This window comes from Opisthocomus hoazin, chromosome 2 (genome assembly GCF_030867145.1).
Source record: "Opisthocomus hoazin isolate bOpiHoa1 chromosome 2, bOpiHoa1.hap1, whole genome shotgun sequence".
Classification (NCBI taxonomy): Eukaryota; Metazoa; Chordata; class Aves; order Opisthocomiformes; family Opisthocomidae; genus Opisthocomus; species Opisthocomus hoazin.
This window is the reverse complement of record NC_134415.1, coordinates 92892578-92920326: the sequence shown is the minus strand read 5'-3', so window position 1 is coordinate 92920326 and position 27749 is coordinate 92892578. Positions and strand designations below refer to the sequence as shown.

General features: G+C 44.6%; 1 long non-coding RNA gene across 4 annotated transcripts in view; it reads right to left on the bottom strand.

The window, feature by feature from the left end:
• Positions 1 to 1149: 1149 nt before the first annotated feature.
• Positions 1150 to 27749, bottom strand: part of LOC142360600 (uncharacterized) — a 39275-nt gene continuing 12675 nt past the window's right edge. The window contains exons 3-4 of one of the 4 annotated variants that reach the window (XR_012763231.1): positions 3671 to 6116; positions 1150 to 2576 (exon numbers count right to left, since the gene is read on the bottom strand). This is a non-coding gene — a long non-coding RNA (uncharacterized LOC142360600). Of the gene's footprint in view, positions 6117 to 27749 lie in introns of all 4 variants that reach the window. The other 3 variants (XR_012763229.1, XR_012763230.1, XR_012763228.1) reach the window with 3 other exon arrangements.

Below are 27749 nucleotides of genomic sequence, written 5' to 3'. Positions count from 1 at the left end.
CAGAGAGTGCACTTTTTTGCTTTATACACTGTCTGTGTATAGGGGGAAATAGAACTTTGTCAGCACCGCCCTTTATGTAGAGCACACATATACTCTATTTTTTTTTGCTCTTCTGCCCTACTTGAACATGAAAGCCCATGTTGCTTTAAGTAAGTAGAAATCATTAAGAACTGTAGCCAGAAATTGGATTATGGTGAATTACTCTGCAAGAAATTTAGGAATATAGAATCATAGAATCATAGAATGGGTAACAGTTGGAAGGGAGCTTAAAGATCATCTGGTTCCAACCCCCCTGCCATAAGCAGGGACATCTTCCACCAGACCAGGTTGCTCAGAGCTCCATCCAACCTGGCCTTGAACACTTCCAGCGAGGGGGCAGCCACAGCTTCTCTGGGCAACCTGTGCCAGTGCTTCACCACCCTCCTGGTGAAGAATTTCTTCCTCATATCTAACCTAAATCTGCCTTCTTTTAGTTTAAAGCCATTCCCCCTTGTCCTGTCACTACACACTGTTGTGAAAAGTCCCTCTCCATCCTTCCTGTAGGCCCCTTCAGATACTGGAAGGCTGCTATAAGGTCCCCCCGGAGCCTTCTCTTCTCCAGGCTGAACAGCCCCAGCTCCCTCAGCCTGTCCTCGTAGGAGAGGTACTCCAGCTCTCTTATCATCTTCGTGGCCCTCCTCTGGACCCGCTCCAACACATCCATGTCCTTCTTATGTTGGGGGCTCCAGAGCTGGATGCAGTACTCCAGGTGGGGTCTCACAGGATCAGGGTAAAATATTTGCATGAGTTACAGAGGTCATTCCAATTATGACTGATAGTGGTAATGCTGCTGCTAATAAAAGCACTAATTCAGCTCGTGAGCATGCGCCGTCCCTATAATGACACATACATATTTTTGGAAGGAAAAGGTTTTTTTTTCAACTTGTCAATGTGAGCAGCAATTCTTTGATGGAATTTTTGATCATATTACTCACGCAGGTTGTTTGTGGTGCCCAAGAAATTAATAGGAACGCGAGATGTGCGGTGTGAATCATGCCTTTCTGTGTGTTTGCACAATATTGTTCAATTAGTCCCTTCACCTCACCCACACTCCCAGTTCTGCTCCAGCACAAATGAAGATACACAGCAATAAATGTGTTTCTGTATGCATTTGTGTGTATTTGTCTGATAAAGCCCTCAGTGTCAACTGTTTGTTCAGCTCAGCCGCGTATCAGAGAGCGCATTCTCTAGGTGAATTCTGCAGAGTTTAAGAATTATCAGTATTTTCTTGACTGAACTGCATGTCCCTTGACTGTAACATCATTTGGCCTCCCTTCTGTCCACGACATGGTGCCTAAAACAGGAACATGCTCTTTTTGGCAGAGAAAAAATTGAAAAACTGTGACTCTTCGGCTGTGTCTGTGCTAGGAATTGGTGCCCATTTCATGCTCGGCTGGAGCAAAACTTCCAGCTGAGTTTTCTTCCGAGAGGAATCGAGTCTGTATGCCACAGCTGCTCTGGCAGCACAGCCAACATGTGGCACCTACGGAGAATCGGGGATTTACTCCTGAGCAGCGACACTACTTCAGTCCAAAGGCTAGTGTTGACTCAGCCAGAGGTGTTTGTTTTTCTTAATAAGCATCAGTACTTCCATCATCACTAGGTATTAAAAGCAGTGGCCTTCTGTCTCCCATTGACTTGGCAGTGACAAAGATGTCTAGTCTGAAAAACTCCCTCAGAAAACGTGGAAAAAAGACGCAGAGCAATTTTGTCACAGTTGTGTCATGAAAAATTTAGCAATATCATTCATCCTGTCTTCCATTTCTTTCTAATCCTTCTATCACGGGCAGTTACTCACAGTGCAGAGAGAAATGGCCGGTACCGTCACGATGGCTTTTCCTGTCTCCCCTCGACAGCATGAAGAATGAAAATAAGATGTTCAATACACCAAAAAAGCGATAGGCTGCAGCAAGGCAGACGTCAAGAGGCTCCATTTGCGGCGGGTGGCTGCGCAGCGTGCCAAGCACGGAGGAGCAGGCACAGGGCTACAGCAGCCTCACACCCTCCGGCCTCCAGCACAGGAGCTCTCTCACGACGTCTCTGCCTAATAACGCCGCGGCGTGGCTGGCTTGGCCTGTCTCGTGTAGAGTCCAAGGGCAACCAAAGCGTTAAAAATGAGATCTTGACCTGATTTGTTGTTCTCTGCCTGCTGGAGACAGAAAGACATCGCTGGGCAGCAATCACCGGGAAACTTCTTTATGTTGTTCACTGTGTTGCCGCACAATTGTCTTGCTGGAAACAGCAGCTACATGAGCGAAGAATGCTCCTAGCTGTCCTTCACCCAGAGAGCGCGTGAATGTCTCAGCTTATCTCCAGATACAAATTTCTGGAGGATTCAGGCTGACGTTTCCTTTTCCATCCCTCTCCGCCACCTCGCACGCAGCTGCTCGGGGCAGCCGCTGGCTCCGTCCCGCTCTCCTCGCAGCGCGGCTGGGCAACCCTCCGGCTCTGCTCTGCGGGGCACTACCCTGGACCGGAGGGCAGGGAGGTGCCGAGGAGCCACCAGCCAACAGGAGAGAAGTTCAGAAAACTCTGGACTTGGATGGGAAATGCTGTGAATTAACTCAAGGTTGCCAGATCCAAACACAGCCCAACCTTACCCTTGCTCACCCACACGTACGCACACACATGCACCCAAGAAATGAGTTTCATGAAAACAGCCCATGGTAAATGGAGACTTGCTGGAAGTAACACGGATCCCCAAAATGACTGGTACTGCTATTCACAACAGCGCAAAACAAAGTACTTTCAAAATGAACTTGAAGACCTTGTCCATACCAGACATACTTGCAGTCCTTTCCAAATCTTGATTCATTCGTATCTTTCTTTGGAACTAGTCTGGGCAAAGTTTGAGCACAGGTGTGGAAGCAGAGCTCAAAGACTGGTTTTCTCGTGTTTTTTTTTTTGTTGTTGTTGGGTTTTGTTTTGTTTTGTTTTTCCTCACAGGAGTACTCAAGTCTGATTTTAAAACTCTTTTCAAAGACCTTGCCTTTCTCTTGTATGCAAGCACAAAGTAGTCTTCTGATACCTTGATATTCTATACTTCACGCTGATTTATTTCTAAAATTTATTTCCGTGCTTGACATTACCAAAAATTATTACATTTCATAATGGAATAATCTATAGTAGGAATTCTTACTGGAATTAACACGAACTGCTGGAGTAGTCAATGCTAAGGTTCCTTGAGTAAAATGAAAATCAGGGCTATCTAGAAAATGATCTTTCACAGATAAAGAAATGATATCTTTGTGCTTTCAAAGTACTACTGTTCTATTAGCTTTATTTTCCTTCTGCCAGTTTCTACTGGAAAGATGTTTTACTCATCCTGGGAAAAATGTCAATGTTTGGACTAAATGCTCTGTTGTTTTGAAAAGGTGCAGTTTAAAGTAAGCCAAATTATCAGATTTTTCTGATGAGCCTGCCAGTAGCTTTTTGCAATTCTGCTGAGACAGTGTGTGTTAAATGAAATAGCAGTATTCAACACGTGCATGGCTGCAACAACCACAGGCCAAGTCAAGAGATCAGGGCACCAAACTGTTCATCCACCGAAAGACATCTCCCTGCCTCATCTAGGGAGTTCATAGTCTAAACAGACCAGTGAACAGCAGCATCTTCAATTAGATAAACCCACCAGCATTTTCTCCCGGAGGAAGGAGCATTAGGGTCACCTCCTGAGCAGGACTTTTCGGAGCTGGGGCTGTAGTGAGAGGCAGGGGACGGCGGAGGCACCAGCAAGCCTCATGTCTCCTCCGTGCCGGGCAGGCGGCTGTCCCAAGCAGTAAGGCATGGGGTGCTGCGGTCCTGGCAAACCTCTCTTGTCTAGTTCACCTGCATAAAAAATATTCGGTTGTGGCTTATGCTCAGATACTGTTGTGGTTTAGCCTATATTGGCCCATGGGATCTAAATGCGATGATTAAAATGAACTGTGTGAGATCCAGATATTCCTAATCATATGGCAGCCAAGAGTAAGACTTTTTTTTTCTCAGAGAGACTACGTTTTTCATTGATATGTAGGAGAGTTTAAAGCTTCAGAATTTCTATCCACATAGGAAAGACAAGCCCCCAGTGTTTCATGACTCATGCATTCATGCAATCCCAGTTGCTTATGGCTGGTAGGATTTTATGCCAATTTTACTTTTCTATGTTTTGTTTATTGTACAATGCATTAAGCTCGTGCGGGAATACTCCAGTGGATTTCAGCGCTCTGCCTTTTATTCAGGGGAGATAGAGAAAGGCATCGTTTCTGATTTAAACACACTGTCCTGCTTTTGGAACAGAGAACTGCAATGTGAAAATGCACAATGTGAACCAACAGAAATTGGGTTACCATTCATTCAAACAGAATTGGTTTCACAGATTCAAAGCCATAATTTAGTTTCACCTACTACAAAACAAAAGCCATTTTGCCAAGAAGTTTCAAGACTATGACTCCTGGTGGAGTCAGGGCACCTTTCAGTCTTGATTAAAGTCTGTAAATGCTGGAAATTAACTGAATTACTGCAGAAAATTTGTTCCATTACCTAACTACCTTCACAGTTGAAAATGTGCATAATGTTCCCAGTCAGAGGGCATGTTTGCACAGAACGGGAGTGTTTGCATTGAATTTAGAATCACAGAATCACAGAATCCTAGAACGCTTTGGGTTGGAAGGGACCCTTAGAGGCCATTTAGTCCAACCCCCCTGAAGTGAGCAGGGACATCTTCAACTAGACCAGGTTGCTCAGAGCCCTGTCCAACCTGACCTTGAGTGTTTCCGGGGGTGGGGCATCTACCACCTCTCTGGGCAACCTGTGCCAGTGTTTCACCACCCTCACTGTAAAAAATGTCTTCCTTCTGTGCAGTCTAAATCTACCCTCTTTGAGTTTAAAACCATTACCCCTTGTGCTATCACAACAGGCCCTGCTAAAAAGTTTGTCCCCGTCTTTCTTATGAGCCCCCTTTAAGTATTAAATGGTTGCAATAAGGTCTCCCTGTAGCCTTCTCTTCTCCAGGCTGAACAGCCCCAACTCTCTCAGTCTTCCTTCATAGGACAATTTAGTTGCTGTACACTGAAATGATGTGTATATTCCCAGGACGCAATTCTTAGCAACTATCAAAAAGTGAGATACACACATTCAGCGCTCGTCCTGTTTAAAACTGCCTGTTGGAGTAATACTTACAAATGTCTGGGCAGAGGCACAGTGTAAATTCCTCATCTGGCACCCCCCGCTGCTTTGCATCTCACCCAAGACTACTGAAGATGGCGGGCTGCTGTGGAGGAATGTTACATGTCTCTAGCTGCTCCCAGGGAGGCAAAATCCGTTCACATACATCAACAGCCAGTACATAACCATTGCACATACTAGAGAAGATTTTGATCATCTAGAGTTTTATGGATGCTCTGGGCCTTTGGCCTAGAGGCGAAGAATCAAAGTGCCTTGAAGATGAAAAAATGAAATCCAACATTTTTAGGGCTGTGCAAAAGGGAACACAATCAAATCACTTTGCAGCAATGGACCAAAAGGATGTAAGAGCCGTTTTCCAGGGAAGCGAAGAGCTGGAAGGAACCACAGTCCATTTGTGCATGTTAGGAGAGACAGGTTGGGTTTCTGATGGCCTCACTATGCCACCATTTGAAAATCAGAGTTTGTGTCAGACATCTTAGCAAGCAATAACTTTTCTGGTGCCCAGGGGATGCCACCACCCTGGGCTGATGTGCACTGGTACCCTGCATGAATCCTGGTGCTATCTTGGCTTTTCCAAAATTGCAAGAAGTAAGTAGGAATCTGTTCTTAATCTTAATATGATTTGCATGTCTTTCATTATCCAGTCAAATTGTTACCCAAAAAATAAAAGGTCATCCCTTTCTTCTTTGTTTCCTTAATCATTTTTTTTCCCCCACCATAGATGCTTTCAGCTCTCCACATGCTAACAATGGCAGCTGGAGCAAGGACCTGGTTTGGAACCGCGCTGCTGTCACAAACGAGAAACGTACTTTGCCAAAGCACCAACCTGCAACCCTACTTGTTGCTTTCATGGGTCTTCTTTTCCTGTGTGGGAAACCTTGCTCCTCCACACCCTGCACCGCTTTGGTAGGCTAGATTCAAAGAGCAAAACACTGTCAGAGAAGAGCATTTAGTCAGAGTACAGAGAAAAAAGGAACTAGGCAATTTATCAACTACATTTCCAAGCAAAAGTAAGGTATTTTTAAAAAAACAGCTTTTTTTTCCAAATTAGAAAGGGGAGCATGTTATGAGTGCAAAAAAAGTCAGGTGTTTTTTCCCATGCAAGATTTTTCCTCCAGGAATGTGAAAATGGTACGGATCGGTGCCCAAAGCAGGTTATTACGTAGCAGTACGCCCCACCACCACCTCGCTGGGAAAGGCAGAGAGCCCCTTATGCCGAGGAGAAGACTCCAATCTGTGCTGCCACTGCTCTCGCTGAGACCCCACAGCATCCCAGACGGAGCCAGCGGCATCAAGGGCCATCGCCTCCCACAGCTGCAAGTTGCCACTGGTCTTTGTGCGAGGCAAGGCAGGGACCCTGGGGCTCCAGCCCTTCCTCGGCATCACTGGAGCATCGCCAGCACGATTTGCTGCTGGGAGGGATGTGCAGCTGCACGGCAGCGGCTGCCGCCCAGTTTGAGCTCAGAGAGGGCTACAAACTCCTGCTGTGCAGGGCTGAAAGTTGCTGCTTCCCTGAGGAGGAGTTGCTGGAGCAGAGCAGTCTTCTCTGGGCTCTGCCCCTGAGCCCAGGATGGGTCTCACCTCGGAAATCAAGCGAGACCAAGGAGCCGGGAGCATTTTCCTGACTGGGAAAGGGCCAGACCAGCTCCTGCTCCCAGCTCTGGCTGAGTTTGGAGCTGAGCTGCTGTCCTCCTTCTCAAGAGGCAGAAGCAGCCCTCCCTTCAGAGCAACAGCTTCGGCTCCTCGGTCCTGCTGACTTCAGCAGTAGCCCAGCTGAGCTCTGAACTGTAAGCTGGCTTTGTGCATGGGTAAAAATAGTGAGGCATGAATAACATTAACACCAAAATAAGGGCAACTGTCACATTTTTGTTCTTTCTTTTTTTCCTACTGTGAAGCCCTCACAAGGGGCGGAGACTAGAAATCCAAGTGCAAAAACTCTCTTAGCCACAGCACTGCACGACCCTTTCAGCTCTCATTTGTTCCTGGACAGGCTCCTTGGGCATGCGAAGCTTCAGGTGGCTTCTGCTAAGGAATAAGGAGGAGGCATCCCAGAGTGTAACCTCAGCCCACCACTGGGATCGCAGGAAGGAGCCGAACTGGGGATGGAGATGCCCTTTCCAGCTCTGGTGTTTAAATGTTCCCCATCACAGTGGAAAGCTTCTAAGACAGCTCATCTGAGCCAAAATGTGGAGAACAGTTTGTGAAATTTCATCCTTTTGAAATAGAGCCCTGAGCTTGCCGCCTACTCCTACCCAAACCTAATCTTATCTTGAGCAACAGCCTCAGCTCCCTCCCAGTCCAGAGTTGGACACCATCTCCTCCTCACATCTTTTCCCGACATTCAGGAATTTGTTTGTGGTTGTACGGCTGTGCATCTCAAAGTGCCGTCGAGTGTTACAGTCCTGTGAGGTGACCTGGTAAATGAAATCAGAGTGAATGGCAAGCTAATATTATTAGTCCATGTCTTGCTCCTCTGCTGAGGACCATTCTTGCTTTTTCAAATTAAGCCCCAGAGGTTCTTATTTGCCAGCGTACCATTTGTTTCCTTTGCCACTGAATTCCAAATAATGCTTTGCCCAGGAGACCTGTTGTCCTAATGCAGAGCTTCAAAGAAAGATTTATATTCCACGTGCCAAATGCCACTGTCATTCCCACTAGATTAACAGAGGAAGGATTTCGACTTTAGATGTACAGAATTTTGTGAAGAGAAAATCTGTGCTTTGACGCAGAACGCCCCACAAGCAACACTGGATTATTTCTTGAGGTGGACACAGAAGTTCTCTGTTCAAGAAGCTTGATTCCCCACCAGTCTCTTCCCAACAATCCCAGGATATTGTTTGGGGTAGGAGCCCTGTGTCTCTGATCAGTCCACTGATGAGGCAACCTCTTCCGAAAAAGCCTCCCGTGGTAGGCATCGCTCCACCAGCCATCCAACACGGTATTTCACAGCAAGGAAGGAGCGGTGCGTTATCCCTTTTGCTCTGATTACATCACACTGTGCGCCTGCTTGAGGCATCTTTCTAGGATGGCCAATATCCACCGCATAATTCACGGCACTTTCTTGCTCTGAAAAATCGCACCTTGATTGCTGTTAAATAGCACATGCCCAATAAATGTTTTTGTTTCATGCATCATTCCAGCATCTGTCTTTGATTATATCACCTGTGTAAGCAAACCAGTAACATTTTGAAAGCAGCAGATCCCCTGCAGGCGAAGTGACTTCGTTCTCTTGTTAATTGAAGCGTGCTACTTTTCGTCACTTGCTACCTTCCTCACCTAAATTTCAGTCTCGCAGAAGCTGCGCATTTTATGACGAACCACCCTCACCCTGGATGTGCCCAGACACCAAACGAGCCCCAAGCCCTGCTGTGCTAGTCCTGTGAAGAGGCAGGAGCACAGGGCATCCCCACTGACCTCACGGCAAGTCAGACAGAAAGCCCAAAGCAAGGCAGCAGAGCGGGTGAGCGGGCAGACAGAGGAGGAAGCCCTGAGGCTCAGGAGAGCGGGTTGACCAACGAGGCGGTCGCCAGGAGCAGAGGAAACCCAAATCTATCTCAGGAAAATGTCAAGGCCGCTTCTGCTTTGACGGCAGCTGCCACTGATCTGCCAGCTTTTGTCTCTGGCTGCCTCCTCCTACGTTCCCTCTCCCACAGGTGACATGCCGGGGACTGGGAGGGAAGTGCCAGGAGGCTCCTCGCTGCCAGCAGCTACGCTGCCAGCAGCTACGCTGCTCAATGGTAGTTGCCTCCAGTTGCTTACGTGCCTGCGTACTAACAGCACAGGATTATCCCATGCCCTGCAAAACACCACACCCCGTGAAAGCACAAAACTAGGGATGAGCAAAACCGCGCTCTGCCAGTGACGGCATGGAAGTAGTGGGTCAAAAAATAGCCTGGAAACGATTTTGCCATTTTGCCCCTAATACACTGTAATCCTGAGCTGATTTGTTTTTAAGGAGTTCTGGCGTTGCGCCAAAGGGCTGCATTTTCCAGAGATGAGCTATCCATTTCCTCTGGTCTTTTTAACATGGCTGCAGCTGAACTTTTAAGCCAGATCATCCCAATCTGCCAGGCATGAGATTATTGCTGGTGCGCAAAATGTGGCAAAGAATTAAAAATAACCGTGCCAGTAGATGTGAAGTCGGTTAGTTTAAAGCTTAGTTAGAGGTTTATGTGTCATTTGCGAGCACTTGAGTTCCAGAATAGGCTGTTCAGTAAGTCTGTGCTGTAGGGGGACACGCACTACAGATCTGACTCCTTTGCTTTTCACGGGTCATCTTAGGATACAGAAGCATGAAAAAACACCCAGGCACTCATTTTAGAACTGAATTGGTCGCTGCTTTAACTGCACATGATGAAAGCCAGTAGCGTTCTTGAATATACTTAGCTCAGCTTAGCTCAGAGTGATTGTATTGTGCACGTGTCAGGCTGCAACAATACCGTGCAGCACAGCAAGCGCGTGGTCCACAAAGGCAGAAGTGATTGACGCCAGCCACGCTAAAAAGGTGCAGGTGATGTTTCAAAGATCTAATTTCCTATTGGCTTACTTACTTTTGTAAAGTGCATTTTTTTAAACGTGAGCATTTGTGGCTAAGGAATTAGTTAAGAAAGGAGAGATCTTCAATCAGCCATCCAAGAGGAAGAAAGCAAAGTTCCAGGGTAAAAAAAGAGCATGTTCTTCCTCCCAAACCTTATCATTTTTAACACGAACACAATTTGTTTCTTACTTTTTCCAGAATATGTGTGGTTCTTCCCTTTTATCGCTGGGCAAAAGCCACAGATTTAAGTGCAGTTCATAACCCTGCTGTGCCTACCAGTGAGGAAGGCGTTTGCAGCCCTCAGACACAGCCAGACAAACGACAGTCACACAGCAGCAGAAGCTGTTCACATATCCTAAGCCGCTCTTATTCAGTTTCTCTTTTTCTCGTGTGTGTGGTTTTATTCCTGCATAAAGAAATGGGACTTTCTATGGTCTTTCAGTGCAAATTACATCCAGAAGGAGATTTGCTTCACATACCTCTTGTGCTGTTGAAAAGAGGCTCTTTAAACTAATTTTGGATGCTTTAGAATACATTAACAATTCATCACAAAGCAAGTGTAATTTCATGTATCATTTTGCATTCAGATATTAGTAGCTTTTCTTCACATTAAAAGAATTTTCACATTATGGCCTGCTGCCAACCCAGTTAAAAAGCTCTTCCTTAACTTTTGCTTTTAATTATACCTGCCTGAGGCTTGTGCCTGGCCTGTGCTTGGAGCCGGTGGTTACTGTTTAGCAGGCAGTGGTCCTTTAGAGGGGAAATGAGGGATGTTTAGCTGTTAGAAACAGTTTAAAGTGGAGCTGATGTCCTAGTTTCGTCCTTCTCACTTAATAATTGCCCATTTTGTTCCTCTTGCTAGCTAATGTACGTCTTCTTTTGGTGGCTGAGATGCCCAAAGTGTTAAAACTGACTGTCCTGCTCACCCTGAATTGTACAAATGGAGCATTCGCCATTAAATGTCTGACAGTTCCCCCCTCCCGCCCCCCCGCTGCATCTGAAATATGCACAAAGAATTTGCTATTCTGATACTAAGGAGAGGAACAAACTGCTGGTGGTTTGTTTGTTGTTGGTGTCCAACGGGCAAAAAAATGCCCCTAGGAGAGGACTCAGGATTTCATAAACTTTCTGCTTAGATTATTTCACTTCTAATTCTTTCTCTAATTCTTTAGGTTTTAAGGTCTTCCCCCAACCCTGGTCCTCCCCACCCTGAGCAGAGTGAACACCCATCTTTACAGCCCCTGACGGTTCCTGCCAGAACCCTCGAAGCGGCATCTGCCCAAGTTTTGCTTGAGGCCGCGTGCCGCAGCTGAGGTGGTCGGGGTGCTAGCAGCTCCCAGCAGAAAAGCAAGCTGGGTGGGTGACACAGGAGCCACACAGGTGGGTTATTGCAAGTAGCTCAGGTGAAAATACATCCATTGTTCAGCAGTCCCCAGAATGGCTAATCTTGTTCTCCCATGCCAACAGCTGTCCCATTGCATGTGTACTTTTCATAGATGTAGCTCTGCAAATTTCATGTGGTACGTAAATAGCAGTAAAAATAAGGCCATTTATCAACACCTCCTTCTCCTTCCTCCTCCCCCTCCCTGTCCTGCTGCCAAGACATGCCTGTTGGCAGGGTGAACCCTGCCTGTCATAGACTTTGTCCACTTCACTCCAGACCAAACAATAAAGTAGTGAAAGGCATAATGGTGGTGAGCAGTTAAAGGCAAAAAGAAAAAGGAGGTAAAAAAAAAAAAAGAGAAGCAGCTATAAACCTATTGGTGCATGTATAGCCCACCCAACATGGACTAGAACCACCAAATACATTTTCTGCTGTCTGGTTTCCAGTTATTGAGTGCCATACCCTTTATGGACTCGCAGGTATTTTCCACAAGGGCTCACCTTCTATTATATTTAATGTAACCTGTTGATTTCAAAACTTGACATAGAAAAGGTCCCTCTGGGGCCTCACAATTATAGCAAGCTGTGCAATCTCGATATCAGCTGTTTTGACAGAGGCTTCCTGCCGTGCAGTGGGTTCAGTTCTGTCGGGCTGTTGCTGTTATGGAGTAAAACAAGGACCATGTGTGAAAATATACCGTTGGCTTCATCTGTCTCTCTCATCAGCAGTCACACCAACTCTGGGCTTGGGTTTCTGACAAGACACCTGGAGTCTGGAGTGCCAAAAAGTAGTGCCTGGCTGGGCAGGAAGATTTGGGAGCTGTGTAGTTTGAAAGCCATTTGGGTGCTGGAAAAACTCTGATTGCCCATGTCATGGGGGAACACTGAAGAACAAGACGGCATTAGTGTGCTGACCTCTTTTTCTGCTCTTCTACCTTCCTGCTCATGTACTGTAGGTCAAAGTTGGCCGGAGGGTTGTCATTCATAACAGTAATCTGGTGCCAATCCTGTAAAAACTTCCTTTTAACAGAGATAAGATAATGCGGGCTAACAGTTCTTTAACTAAATAGGATTAATTAGCAGGAAGCTGGCTGCTTAATTCACCATTGACCTGCAAAACCTGGTAAGAATGAGGTCGCTGGACATAATAGAGCTACTTAGGAGTTTAGGTCAAACTCCAGTAACAGAAAACATCATTTAAAGGTCACTCTGATAGAACAAAATTCTGGGGTAAGAAAATATTGCTTATTGAGGAGAGATCTGATCTTTAAAAGAGTGTGCTCTGTATACTCAAAAGTGTATGGCTTCCAAAACAAACAATTGCAACATCTAAGCATTCAATCAGTGGACACCAGACTTTGACATTCAAACCCATCAAGCTTTCATATCCTTTCCCCCAAAATTTGTTATATAAAGCTCATTTTTTTGTGACCTTAAGATCTCACAGGAGTGTCACATTACGAGAATATTGTTCGTGTTTCAGTGCATAAGAACCAGCACTTCTCTATGCATATCCTGAGTAATCATCTTGATTAAATGAAGTTTGTTTAAGGACTAGAAAAATAGATATAGCACATATATTTCTATAGCTCCCCGATTTCCCTCCAGCTTCTACCTACTTTTTTACTTGTTGGTTTTTTTTTTTTTCTGACAGCAGCTGTTTGCAAATGACAGTTTCTATTACTAATGCACATGTGCATCTGTATCATTTCTGCCAAAACTAAGTTCCCGTTTTCCCCCAGGAATCTCTGATTTCTTCCCCAAAATTAAGTCCTGTCTCTTCCCCATATTAAGTCAGGAAAAACGGGCAGCGCTTCAACTGATTTACCTATTATAGTGTACACCATCTTCCAAAGATCTCAGTCCAGAACCATTTAAAGATCAGAAATATCACCTGAAGCCACTCTCAGGAGATAAATGAACCTATTTTAAAGCGTTATCGTCATGTGAAAACCAGACACAACATCTGAGGTATGGAACAGTCAAAAAAATGTATTGATTTTGGTGTATCAGGTCAATTTGTGTTTCTGCTTGCAAAGCACAGGGATGAATGGTTACCCCTTAACTACCCATTTGGGAACAAAAAGATTTTCCTCTTTAATTTTCCCCCACCTTTTATTATTCCCTCCATCTTCAAAGCCTTCATGTAGTAACTGGCTAGTGTCCCGCTTTACTTGCCAAGGAAGCTTGAACATGTTCCTTCAAATGGCCAAAAAGGTCGTTATGGTTTGAAAGAAAACATTTCTTCTACCCAGGAGCTCAGCACACCATGTCCCCATTTCTCCAGCCTGCTGCCAATACTGAGAAGCGAGATCGCTTTTCAAGCCCACAGCTCAATAACGAATAGTTTTGTGTGTCTACTACAAAAGATCAGGAAGCCAGACCCACATTTTTATTTAATACGTGGAGCCAGATTCTCAGCTGGTATAAGCTGAAGCAGCTCTACTGGTGTGAAGAAAAATACACTGATTAACACCTGCCAAAGTTCTGCTCTGCATATTATGTTTGCGGAGTAAATGGCATAAATCATGGAAACTGTACACATTTTTTCCATCTTGAGACATTCTTCCTCCAGTACACCCTGGGAAAACATTGTTGCCTTTGCTAAAGTGCTAAGGATTCAATTAAAAAAAAAAAAGTAGAGCCAAAATGCTTCCATAAAACTCCAAAGCTTTTCTAGCACCATTCATTACAATTACCTCCACAGCCACAGAGACAATGGGATGAATAGTTGAATAGTTCCTCGTCTACAGTTTTTGTCTCCTGTCCAGTATTGCTTTAATATGTCAAAACTGGATGCATGTGTGGAGGGAGGGATGCATGCACACACACACGATAGACTCTCCCTCACACTGCGCATCTCTCTCTTTCTCTCTGGTATAAAGGGCTCAGGCTACTGGAATTCCCATCAGTTTGGTCTATCCAAATGGCCAGATGATTCATTGTTAGAAAAGAAAGAAAATCTAAACTTTGCCTGTCTTAGGGAACAGTACATTTAAAAAATGTTGCGCATAGAAAAAAACCCCGCATTGCTAACTGTTGTTGAGTTAATCCATTTTCCAGAGTAACAGCATAGAAACTACATAGCTGCGCTTTTAAACAGGTGATGTCAAGGGTTATTAGAACTGAAAATTGATGTCGCTTGTTAGTCTTACGCTGAAGTTCATATCTTCAGCAGTCTGCCGCTCATACAGCATTTTGGAGTACGGATGTAGCTTTATAAATATGAATGCTACTCGGTGGCAAATTATTAATGCTTTGATTCGATTTTTTTTTAAAGTAGACATGCAAATTGCTGCAACATTTGCAGTGAGTAAACAAGTATTCCCACGCTGCGAGAGAAGATAGGAATATGTACAAAGTGATAGCACAGACAGTTTACTTTGAACCTCAGATGAAATAAGCGATTTTACTGTTTAATAGATATCTGAACTGGCAAAATGAGGAGAAAGAAGGAAAGGAAAGGCAGGGCAAGGGTAATTTGGAGAAAGACTGTGAATGGTCTTTCCAGTCACTCTGGCCTGCTTGGGACAGGGGAAGAAGGAAGCAAAGCCAGAAAGGGATTATCCTCATGCTGCTACAGTCTGCCCACAAGCAGAGAAACCCCTTCCAACAAACAGTGTGTCGAAATGGATACAATCCCAGGATTTCCAGTTGCTACACACATATCTGTCATCCTAATTAAAAAAAACCAAAACCAAGTAAACTGGCAAAGACAAGAAGTCTCACTGCTCTAGATGAATCCTCCCCAGCATGCTCCAGTTGCTCGGGCTATGGCTGGGTAAGTGTTAGTAGCCTCAGAGAACATCCAGGCTACGCCAGATGTGAAACCAATCGTAGCTGAGGACCAGGAACTCAGAAGCAACTGAAGACTACTGACATGCCTAGTTCATGCAGCGCCTCATGTTCAAACTGATCGCTTGCCTAATTCCCACTGGCATCAGTAGGACTCAAACAGCTGGTGATTGATTTTGTCCATCCCAGCAAGTTCGTCCATGATGATCTGGGCCTTGCACACTGAATTTCTATCGTCCAGGGGAGGATTATACCCCAAGCTGCAGCCAGCACTGGTAAACCGGATCACCTAATGGGAGACCTCCTGCCAGTGTCACCCAGCCTCCCTGGATGCTTCTCGTCGTGGTCAAACAGCTGTACAGGCTCCACAAAAGCACAGATGTCTGTCTTCCCCAGTCATGGCCCATGCTTCACGGCTGCCCTCTTCGTGCCCCAAGAAGGGATATCCATCCCCAGCTCCTCCCAGGCACTGTCAGGGCACGTACGCAGTAACCACATACTTAATGTCCAAGAAGACCTGGTGGGAAGTTTGGACCTCTGTGGTGGTTTAACTTCAGAGACACACACAGCCATTTGAAGGTCCCTGCTCCAGCTCTCTCACATCCAGCTCTATTTTTTTTTTCTTCCCTGCTGCCCAGGAGATAGTACGTTTGTCGACTCTGTCAGCAGCAAGGTTTTATTTTGCTCTTTTGTTCTTCCGCCTCGTTACCCAGCTCATCTGTTTTCCTCCTGCCGTTTCTTTGCCCTCGTGAACTCAGGAGCCTGGAAATAACGCTTATTTCAAAAGTGGTGGTACAGCCATCAGCTGAAAGCAAACTTTTTTTCCAAGCCTTGAACAGCAAACATTGCGGGGGAGTGCTTGTTACCGTAACAGGTTGTGTGGAAAAACACAGCAGTGCTGCTTGCACCTCCCCACAGTCTTCCTCGGATTTGATAAACCAGGACTGTACTTCATCTAAGACCCATAAAATGGGTAAACAGGGTTCTTTATCAAATCGAAATGAAGGGGGACATTTTAGAGAGTAGACCATACAGCTAAAGGGACTGTAGGGAAGAAAAGAACCCTGCTAGCTTAAAACCATCTAGCTTAAAAGACAGAAATTCTTGCAGCAGGCTGCTACTATCCAATCTGCAAGACATAACCTCATTAGTCAGCATGTTGCCACTTACGAGCAAATGAATGAAAATAGAAACAAAATCAAGTTTCAAAAGAGAAGTCCTGAAAATAGGTGTGTGATGTACCCCTCTGGTCATGCGCTTGCAGCTTGTAGGATCAGTTCTTTCCCAACACCTTGAACGTGAGAAACCCCAGTGATGAAAGGTCATCAGAACACACAAACCCTTAAGACGTTGGCTGACATATATCATTCTTACTTTAGACTTCTGTTTACTTGCTTTTTTTTAGCTAGAGATACAAGTTGGAAAGAAATAAGCTTCACAAGTTATCACACCCGGGAGAATAACAAAGACCTGATCTCATGCGCAGGAGCAGCCCTGGGTTTTGACTGTAAGGTATTTGACTAAATATAGTTTATTTAACCTCGAGGACCTTACATGAAGGTGCTCTGTGTTCTGCTGCAGCAATGGAAAAGTAAACATTGTTACTTTATTAAAACCATTTATTCCAGCCAGTGTCTTTCCTTAGGGTGTAAATGACCCATACCCTCCAGACATCACTTCTTGCACATGCACACGGAGTTTGCACTTGCACAGCAAGTGTTTTTATTTGAAAGAGAGATTTCCCCAAAATCCAGGGCTGCTACGGCAGGTCCACAGAGTACTCTGTGCCTGCTCCTCCCCGCTTACAGATAGGATCCAAAGCACACCACAACCAACGCGTGACTTTCTAGCCACTCTGTTGAGCTTTAGATCAGGGTATCTGCACCTTCATCTCTTTGGCTCCCCAGTGAATTTGGCACTAGACCTACCCAAAAATGGATACAGGCTGATTGGTTGGACTAGATGACCCACAGAGGTCCCTTCCAACCCTTACCATTCTGTGATTCTGTGATTCTGTGATTGCAGCTTGCATGGTCTTGGCTTAGAGCAGCCATCTTTGCCATGCCAATATTTAGCTACTCTTAGCTTACTGGGGGAGTTTGCTGCTGATGGCATTTTTACTGATAAATGTTTGCTGTTAGGAACAGCATGGTTCTCAGGAGCTGGCTTCCTGAGCTACGAAACGTCTGCAGGGTCAGAAGAGCTCTAACAGGGATTGCTGCTTCTCAGGGGTGCAACCAGACTTGGGACTATGTGAAGACAGCAATGGGGAAGGGAGGTGGCAGGGAGGGAAGAAGGGATGGCAGGGAGGGAAAGCGTAATCCCGACCGTGTTCATTCCCCTGCTCGCTTATTGCTTTCTGGACAGCTTTTCTGTAACTGGAGTTCTGTCGTACCAGCGAGGTCACAGAATCACAGAATCACAGAATAGTAGGGGTTGGAAGGGACCTCGGTGGGTCATCTAGTCCAAACCCCCTGCCGAAGCAGGGTCACCTACAGCAGGCTGCACAGGACCTTGTCCAGGCGGGTCTTGAATATCTCCAGAGAAGGAGACTCCACAACCTCCCTGGGCAGCCTGTTCCAGTGCTCCGTCACCCTCAGAGGGAAGAAGTTCTTCCTCATGTTCAGATGGAACTTCCTATTCTTCAGTTTGTGCCCATTGCCCCTTCTCCTGTCGCTGGATACCACTGAAAGGAGTCTGGCCCCATCCTCTTGACACCACTCTCACTGGTCTCTCTGTCCCAGTGCCAGAGAAGTGCTAACATTAGTAGATGACGGTTCTTTTTTGCATTGTGTGTGCCATAAATAATACAAAGACATGTTACCATGTTCTGCGACTGAGTCTGTCCATTTGCTGTTGCTGTTGTACCTTTTTCCTGAACCAGAAAGCAGCAAGCTTTGGCTGGATTTGTGGTTTAGGAGACAGATAAGACCCACAGCAGTACGGTCGGCGTTCGGGCTGTGCCCAGCATCGGTACGTGCTGCTCCAGCCCAGATAGAGGTTCGAGCACTTCAGCAGCTGTCTTCTGGGACACCACTAGCACCTTGGTACTCGTGACTCTGAGCAGTACAGTGCTGGTAACTTTTATGCCTTTTCCATCAAATTTTCTTAGCCTCCACATGTGATGGAGCACAGTCAAATGTAGACCATATTTCCATGCCAGGTCGTTAATCCATTCCTTCCTTGGCCCGGTAAGGTGCATATACAATGCCATTACAGTATCTGTGTATCCAAAAGTGCTTTGCCTTTAGTCTCCATGGTGAGTTTTCCAACCAAGGTAACACTCAGTTCCACGTGAGTGGTCCTTCAGCCATCAGGCAGAGCTGTCCTCGATGGGAGTGAGCAGAACTCTCTTTTATGCCTCCAGTCTCAACCTTTCCTTGGCAGGCAGCACAGAAAATGTGGCTTTGATTTTTTTTTCCCCCACAAAATCTTAAATGCCAAAATAAATTCTAGAAAAAGTTAAATCTGAAAGGCTCTGAAGGGCTGACAAAGCTGCTGTCTCTTATCTTCTCCTCGCCCCCAGAAAGGCAAGACCTGAAATTTTACATCGGATGCCAGAATCAGTTTTATTCAAGAGAAATCCTTTGGCTGAGTGAAAAATGCAAAATCAGACAGTTTTCTGCATGAGAAAATGCGAATCATAGCTGCCTTTATTGCTCATTCTGTTTATAAAAACTGCTGGGCCAAGATTTATTTTTAATGAACTCTGATCAGTCACAGCCAGTGATTTCATAATTCATGTTAGTACTGTAGATGTTAGTACTGTAGGCATTTGTTGCACAGCAAACAGCTCATTTTCTTATTTTCTGGAAGGTTTTCTTTTTTTTTTATCTGACTTGAAATTGGTCACACAGACCTCTGTGAGATTTTTCAGGCTAAGTATTTTCGTTCCCATGGATAGAGGCCTTATGTCAAAACCCTTTATTGTCACCAAAGACAAAAAAAAAACCCTCTTGCTTGTATTCTGCTAAGTCCTTTCCTTTTTTTTTTATTGTTTACTGTGCCCTGACGTCCTGCCTCACTAAATCATACTTCATCCTTCTGTTTTCTCTAATATGAATGTGTGTGTAAGAGAAAGAACATAATTTACAGATGGGTAAAGATAACACATAAATCAAACTCTATGCCAAAACAGAGACAATCATAATGAAAGTTGTAGAACCACGTGTATGCACCATATTTTCTTTCTTTATTTATTTTTTTTTAAAGGAGCTGAAGCAGAAATCAATGTACTTAGTCTTTAACCAAAAAAGCTAAAATGCCTTAAAAGCCTTTTGGTGGAACTGGAGCTTTTGGACTGGCTGTTAGAATGGCAAACTGCATATATTAAAGAGTGCCAGCACAAAAAATGAACACTACTCCCCATATTTTTCTTGGTTTTTGTTGTTGATTTTTCCCTCATAAGTATTTTATATTTCAGAAACACAATAAATGACTCATCAGGCAACGCACTTCAGAGCAATCGTATGCTTCAGGTGGTCTAAGCAAAGCTATAATCAGCCATAAATAGGCTGACTGTTGTGTATTTTGCTTAATGATATGGATAACCCCTTCAAAGAAATCAAACAGAGGCTTTATCAGCTTGGAGATACATGTACTTTAGGGTTTGTAACTCGGTCAGATCTTAGGCAGACAAACAAATTCTTCGTCTGTCCCACGACTGTGGAGTCTGGCTGAGGATTTTCTTCAGGCTTCTCTGTTGTGGAGCAGTGCAGAAGGGCTGCACAGCAGTGCTGGGGGCTGACACGAGGCCAGCGCCTGGCCAGCGGCACCACAGCCCCGGCGCTGCAGCCAGCTCCTTCGCTCTCTCCCTGTGTTCCCCGGGATCCAGGGGAGTGAAACCACTCGTTCCGGAGGGGTGTTTACTTTGGGTTTCTGAAACAATTTGAAAGCAGCTGCTTGAAGACGACTGAACAAAGTATTGCAAAAATGGCTTCGGACCAGTGCAGTGCTGGCACCAGGTGCCCATTTAGGACCTGGCTGCAGGCGCTGGTGGAGCAGTGGTGGTAGCCCCTGGCTCAGGACTGATGGCCAGCTGCCAGGCTTTGCTCACAGCCCAGGTAGTCCTACCTTAGTACCCTCCTCCTCTCCCAGGCAGCTATCAAAGGGACTTCGCTCTTTCAAGAAATCAATTGTACTACAAATCTGCACAAAGCACTGCTAGAAGAGGAGATTCTTGCCAAGCCTCTTCTACTTCTATTCTCTTGCCTCCTCCTGGCATGATATATCCTCGTGTTACTTGGGAAACCATGGCAATTGGATAGTCCAGTACAACAACTGCTGTATTTTAGTCATTCCTCACACCTTTTTCCCTTGTTTACTGTCTTGGTGTCTGGGCTGAGTCTGCCTGCACAGCAGACAGCAGTGGTATCTACGGTATAACAAAAGGGGGACAGGATTCGCACTTAGGTTTCATCTCTTTGTCTACTCGGAGGCTGAATTGTAGCCAAGATACGAATCCAGAGCATGTTGAAAGTTTAATCTCCTCTGTCCTCACAGTTCAGTCAAATACCTGTTTGCATCACCATAGACTTCAGCATTAATAATGTCGACCAGTTCTGCAAGATAATGGGTATCCACCAGTAATCTGAGTAAACTCTCAGTGAATGTAACGGCAGTCCCGGCCTCCCTACGAGGAGCCTGGCTTCAGCTAAGCCTCAAGCAGTGATTTGTCCCCTCTGCATCTGTGAAGATGGACTGGAGTGACATTCAGAGTGGAGTGAAGTTTCCAGCTTGCCTCTGAGCTATGCTGGAGGTACAGCCACCTTGTTAGTGGGCTGGGTTGCACTCCTCCTTCGACATCTGACCATCACCCTGAGATGCACAGAAACATGGACTGCCCAGCCCAAACCCAGGTGTCTGGCATTTTTAGCTCGCGATTTGGGATTTGTACTAGTTGAAGTTTATCTCATACTACCAGAACTGTTGGTTCCTGCTACGTAACTTTAAAAAGCAAATCAAACTTACAAAAAAATTAAAACACTTAAAATCCCATGTAACACCAGTATTTGCCTAGCAAAACGTTATTAAATAGATATATCCATCTATCTAAAACACTAATACTTGCTTTTACGTAGCAGTATTCTAGCACTTCAGAGATTTGAAAAATAAAAAAAAGTTGGCAGCAAAATTAGTGGTGGTGCTTGTGCTACAGAGAATAACGACTCTGTTTTCAGACAACAAATCAGAGGCATTCCTGTTTTGCTTTTTAACATCAGTGCATAAGGAGATCATTTGATATGGGAATACTTACACCTGGCCAAAGTTCTGATTATTTCTTGCTTTGCTCTTACAAAACATAATTATCTGTCAGACACAGAATTTTTCTGCCTTTCTTTTCTAAGATGTTTCGTGCTGACTCTTGAGGAAAAATCCACAATTTTCTCTTAATTTTTAGTGTCTTTCAGAGACAACTGTTTTCTTGTTAAAATATTAAAATAAACACTATAAATTTCAGCCTGAGAATCATAAATCATAGAATCATAGAATCATAGGTTGGAAAAGACCTCCAAGATCATCAAGCCCAACCGTCAACGCCACACCACCATGCCTACTGAATCATATCCTGACGTGCCATATCTACACGTTTTTTTGAACACCTCCAGGGATGGTGACTCCACCACCTCCCTGGGCAGCCTATTCCAATGTCTGACCACTCTTTCAGTAAACAAATTTTTCCTAATATCCAATCTAAGCCTCCCCTGATGCAACTTGAGGCCAATTTCTCTCATGCTATCGCTAGTTACCTGGGAGAAGAGACCAACACCTACCTCACTACAACCTCCTTTCAGGTAGTTGTAGAGAGCAATAAGGTCCCCCCTCAGCTTCCTCTTCTCCAGACTAAACAGCCCCAGCTCACTCCACCGCTCCTCATAAGACTTGTTCTCTAGACCCCTCCCCAGCCTCGTTGCCCTTCTCTGGACATGGTCCAGCAACTCAATGTCCTTGTAGTCAAGGGGCCTAAAACTGAACACAGTACTCCAGGTGCGGCCTCAGCAGTGCCGAGTACAGGGGCACAGTCACCTCCCTACTCTTGCTGGTCACACTATTCCAAGTTACTCGGAGTGCCAGATCTGCAGCTGTAGCCACAGTGTGACCAGATGTCCAGGGGCAAAAAAGAGGACAACTGCTTCTGCTTAGCGGGATTCCAGGACTGACACTACACCAGCGCTCCTGCAAAGCCAGTCAATATATGACCAGAATAAAAACCACTGCTGTTTTAGGCACTCCTTTTCTCCAAGAATAGCCTAAGTCTAACAGCGTAGAGCCGCTGAGAAGGAGTAATGCCAACGGAATCGTTTCCGACGCACACACAGAACGTCATTGCCGAGTTAAGGGATAGCCCTCCTAAACCTCTTCTCACATGGGTAAGTCCCTCGTCACTTAGGTAATCCCATTAACTTCCTCAGAGATCCAAACTCCCAGGCAAAGAGCCTGGAGTGTTTATACCTATGGTAATTTTTCAAGATGGGAAAGGGAGGAAGATTATAGGAGTTTTTAGGGAATACAAGCCATCAGGTGGACAGCAGCCTCTGTATTGGAAACATGGACTTTGCCACTTCTCTCAAAGCTGGTGGTGGCTTTGACGAGAACTAAACCCTGCTTGGCAAGTACTATGTCTGATTCAGTGAGAGAAAGGCCAGAAATGAGGAAGAACCTTGTCCTATGAGAGTGTCATCGGTTTTGTATTCCAGGGTTCATGGTTCTCTATTGTCTGAGATAGAGAAAGCTTTCGGATATGGACTCAGGCCAAGCCAGAAACCCCAGTTCTCACTCAGATGCTCAGCTTTATTTAGAGAACAGAAGAGGAGCTCATAAACTTTTCAATAAAACCCAACTGAATTTTAAATGTGTAACAAACCAGCTGAGTCTTGGATGGTTTGGAAAGTAACAATCTCAAATCTGAAAGTATTTTATATGAAACATGCAGATCTTTTTAAAACAAACAATACAATAAATTCAACACTGAAGTTGTTGAGCTACTTAATAGACCTAACTTCCTCCTCTATTAAATGGACTGTTTACATGGGACAATTAACCTGAGACTATGCAAAGAAGAAAAATTTAAAAAAGGGCAAAACTGCTTTCTCCTTTCCCCAATTTTTCAAAGCATTTCTTGTGAGTGTTATGGAAATCCATAGGAACTGACACAACTGTTTTAATGCTCCCCACTGCCTTCTTGTCTTCACTTTTGCAAATTGACTTGCTGCTCTATTATTTGCCTCTTAATATCACAAGTGACATTAATTAAGGCTTTAGGTTCCCCTGCTCGCCAAGTTTAACAAACAAGCATACAGACTAGAAGCTCATTTGCTCAAAGGGGCACATTTTCCCGTTCAAAGCCAAATTTCAGGCTGATCCACTGTGAAAACACTAAAAAGAGCAGTTTTACAATGGAAATCTGAACGCTGGGTGTTTTTTCTGTATACTACAATGATAATTCACAGTCTTGTTCTTTCTCAGCTTCAGTCTTAACTCTTATTTTTACAACAATCAGACAAGTTCCATAGGACTGCAAGGCAACAAACATAATTTATTAGTGGCTTGATCCTAGAAACCTCATTCAGTCAGAACTCCTACTGTTCCCTTGGAGATTTTGTCAAGAGAGGATTCAGGACAGAGTATGAAGATTTTCTCAAAGCACAGGGCTGAGCAGTCTTCATAGCATAAGTGGTGGTCACCAGCAGATCTGGCTAAGAATGAGCTTATCGCTAAGGGGTGTCTCATCAGAAACCACGTGCCCCAGTTTCAAAAAGGAAAGGAAGCTCTAAGGTGGCATTAGTGGTCAGAAAAGAAGGACAAACCACCTGGACCAGGGTAATAGACTGGCACCGGAAGCCCTGAACTTCAGTGCTGGAGACCATAGGCTCCTGCTCCTCACCAGGCAGAAAAAAGGCCGTGGAATGACTTCAAGCATCCTATGCAAGCCCAAAACTCTGGCTATTAATGAGTTTGATCTCTTAACATATTACTTGAGCTTCTTTCATCACAATGCAGAAAGGGCCTATGGTGTTGCCATTCACTGGAGGCAGCATGCCTTCAGTCCAGGGTTTAGGTGCCTCTTGTACAAACGAAGCAGCAAAGAAAATTTTGAGGTGTATTGGGGACTCCCCCTTGCAATGGCCTTTTTTGATGCCTTCAAAGCATTTTGCCCTTGGCATAACAGCACAATTTGTAACAGGGGTCAGAGGGGCTGGATTTCTGAAATTATTTTCATTGAAGGAATATACTGACACTGTAGAAATGAGAACCGTGAGATAATTCAGTCTTATTAAAAATCCACACATTTCAGTAAGTGTACAAACATTTTGACTGTAACTGGCAACATTTCTTTTGGAACAGATAGGCAATGCCAGTGTGCAGAACAGCAGTGCCCCTTCACAAGTGATTTTCTGCTGCCATAAATTAACTTCCCTTCTCCTCTCTCCATTACAAATATTAATCTGGGTGGTTCTAAAAAGCCCAACAGATAATTCTGCTTGACAAATAACTCTAGGAAAGCCTGACAAAATTATGGTAATGTAGCCTCGTTGAGTGACATAGCAGTTTAGCTGTGATGTTTCTGAATCAGTATTTATGTATTTCGGTCAGGAACAGTGCAATAGATGGTCAAGCAGAAATGGTTTCAGCAGGCTATAGATTGCTTGAGCTGTATGTGTGGTGTGCTAGTGAGACAGCAGACCCAAGAGGCCTTTCTGAATTTTTGTTTGACACGGGTAGATAATGAATGCTGGGAGTATAAGGCACCAGCTCATCTCTGAAACAACACAACATCACAGCCTCAAGCTGAAAAGCGTTTTACCATTCCCAAATGAACTTCTACAGTTCAGCACGCTGTCCCCTAAACCTGCCTTGTCACCCTTTGTCAGATTAGGCAGTTGTATAAAGTGTAACACAGAAACAGGCTGGATAAAATACAACTGGTATCTAAAAACAACCAGCAGCCTTTTCTTGTGCACTTGTCCAGCGGAGCTCAGGGAGAGCCTCCGGAAATGAAAGAGCAGAGCAACAGCCGCCTCCTCTTTGGCGTGGGGCTGCCCTGGGCAGTTTTGCTTTCCACGTCCCAGTTTGCTTGTGCAGAAGCCAGAAGGACTGGTGATCGGTGTCTCACCCCACATGGAGACACAGACAGAGGACGCTTTCAGTACAGCTGCCAACATGTGCAAATAGTTGACAGGCAAGAAAATACTGTTCTTTGCTCATGCTCCCTTTCAGCCACAGAGAATTGATCTTGTTGGCCAGGCTGCTTGCTAAGCATGGACACTTAGATCTAGACAGAGAGGCAGAAGATTACTGATATGCAAAAATTCAGTGCAGGACCTTACTAGGTCTTAATCCCTTCACCTGTTTTTGAAATAAATATTCCTTTCTTTGTTCCTTTTCCTGTACTTAATTATAGTTTTTCTTGTCACACCTAGGCTAATTCTGCTTAAATATTTATTTTCTTGTTTGCCTTGCACAATATGTTAGATACGTGGAAGAAGTAATATATGAAATAAAACCCAATAAAATATTTTTTTAAGGATGATTGAGGGCTTTCCCTCTCCGCTGAGCTTTAGTATCAAATGAGTGTAATTCACTGCCTCTGCACTCAGCATCTTCAAAGCAACTTGTGAATAAGTAGATTCCTCTCTCTTCCCAATATAATGATGCAGGAAATTTAATTTAATGGAAGTTATTCTGTGAAAGACAGATTATAGCCCATGAAGTTTGCTTGGCAGTGTTGTCATCACCAAGTTGTACTAGCGTAACTTTGCAGTTGGGCCTGAAATCCATCACTAGCTGGAGACAATGACAAAATCAGGGTTAAAGAGCATCAGGGCATTTAATCTGTTTCCTAGCATTTTAATATAGATATGATCTTATAGTACCCGGACAGTCAATCTATTGAAAATCCGGTGGTAATCACAGAATACTGAGAAAAGTGGTGATTATACTGTCTCAACATCTTAGTCTGTGGGCAAAGCCTAGTTAAAACTGATGAATCTGAAAGTCTGGCAATTTTGAGGGAAAGCTACATTTTGTTTGGGGAAAGTGCAAGCTCAGGAGCTAACGCACAAGCTGCAGTTTCAAACCAGTGAAATCATAATTGGGAGGCAGGAGTTTCTGCAGTTGACGGCAGGAATTGCCACACTCTCACACAGAGAGAGGAGATGAAGCACAGAGAAGCAGCTGCTTCGAAAGGGACTGTAGGATATTTAGGTCAGTAGTCATCCACTTAATATTTTAGATGAAGAAAGCAAAAAGAAATGTGCGTTTCATCTTTCTGCTGGCAAAATATGTACCTATAAAATGGTTGTCTGGGTTCCTGAGACCTGTAATCACATCACAGTTGATAAACACCAGCTAATGAACTGGCCCCATAGGAACAGAAGAGCCAAGACACCTCTAACTCCTGGAGGTCCCTACTTAATCCCAGTTTGCGGCCTGCGACAGAGCACAAAAGAACACCCAGTTGTAAGAAAATCTGCCCTAGATTTTTAGCAATTACTAATGAATCCACACACTAAATCTGAGCCCTGTATCGGTGAGCTTGGTTTTTACAGGGTGATCGGTGCTCCCTAACAATGAACTATCTTTCAAGTGCCCCAAGCTGAACACCAAACACTGTCAGTCAGTTCTAAACTATAATGCAAACAAGTAAAACAGATGCTTGCACAGATGGCTGCATATATGTGTGCATGTGCTTGCAGACCCTTACTTAGAGTGAATTTATAATGTGTTCATACGGAGTCAAGTAATTTGGTCATATGGGAGACTCACAACAAGACAATGATTGTTTAAATTAAATGTGAACTACACAAACGCTGTCAGCTAATTCTGAACAGCTACAGTATTGGCTAAAATAATTGTTTGAGGATTAGGAGGATTAGCTGTTGATATTCGGTATAAACAGATCACAGCAACAATGCAAATGCTCAGAGGGCTTTGCTCCAACACACACTCCTGCTGTGGCTGCAAAGTGTATACAGAGCACAAGGTCTAGAAAATACATGCAGAGGCAATGGCGATCAATGGCTGGATGCTGGATTTCTCTTCTAACAGGACACTGGTATCCTGAGTAGGTGTTATTCACCTCCTCACTTTTTTTTCAGTCTTTCTTAGGCTGGTATGGCAACGCAGGAAGACAGCATGTCAATAAACCTGTGCTAGATATGTATTCAGCCACATCTACTCCACCTAAACCTCATTATCTGCAAGGCTTCAGACTGGACAGTGAGCAGAAGGCAGCCCTGTCCGGCTGCAAAGCGCTGCACTTGGTTTGTGCTGCAGAAGCCACAAGCAAGGACCACCTCGGAGGTGGCCCAACGCCTCTCTGGATCTGTTCACATACATGCACCTTTCCGTAAAAAAGCTAAATCCTTAGAGCTAAAGTGCCTGTGTACAGAAAGGGTCTCTTTCTTGTTTGATCTTACAAGATATTAATTACAGAGAATAAATGCAAACAACCCGCACCATATTTAGGGTATTTGTTGTTAGCTTTAGCCTCTCTGAAATGCCTGGAGCCTGGTTGTTTTTGGCACAGGTCTGTGGTGCAGCACTGCATGGGTGAAGAACCTGTCCGAGCCCGAGACGTCTTGTAGGAGTACATTTCCTCCATAAGAAGCACATACAACAAAGCACAGAGGATTGCAGCTACTCACATGAAAACTTAATGAGCTCTGAGGGGCATCCATTTTTAATAAAATACCAATGTCTGTGCTCTCAAGTAGGCAGAAAGTAATTTTATTTCTTTTTAGAATGTTGTGGTAATTATAGAGAGGTTTCTTGGCTTGGGATTTGTCTTTAAAAGCCAGTTGATCTCCACTGTTTTCTCCCGTCTGGT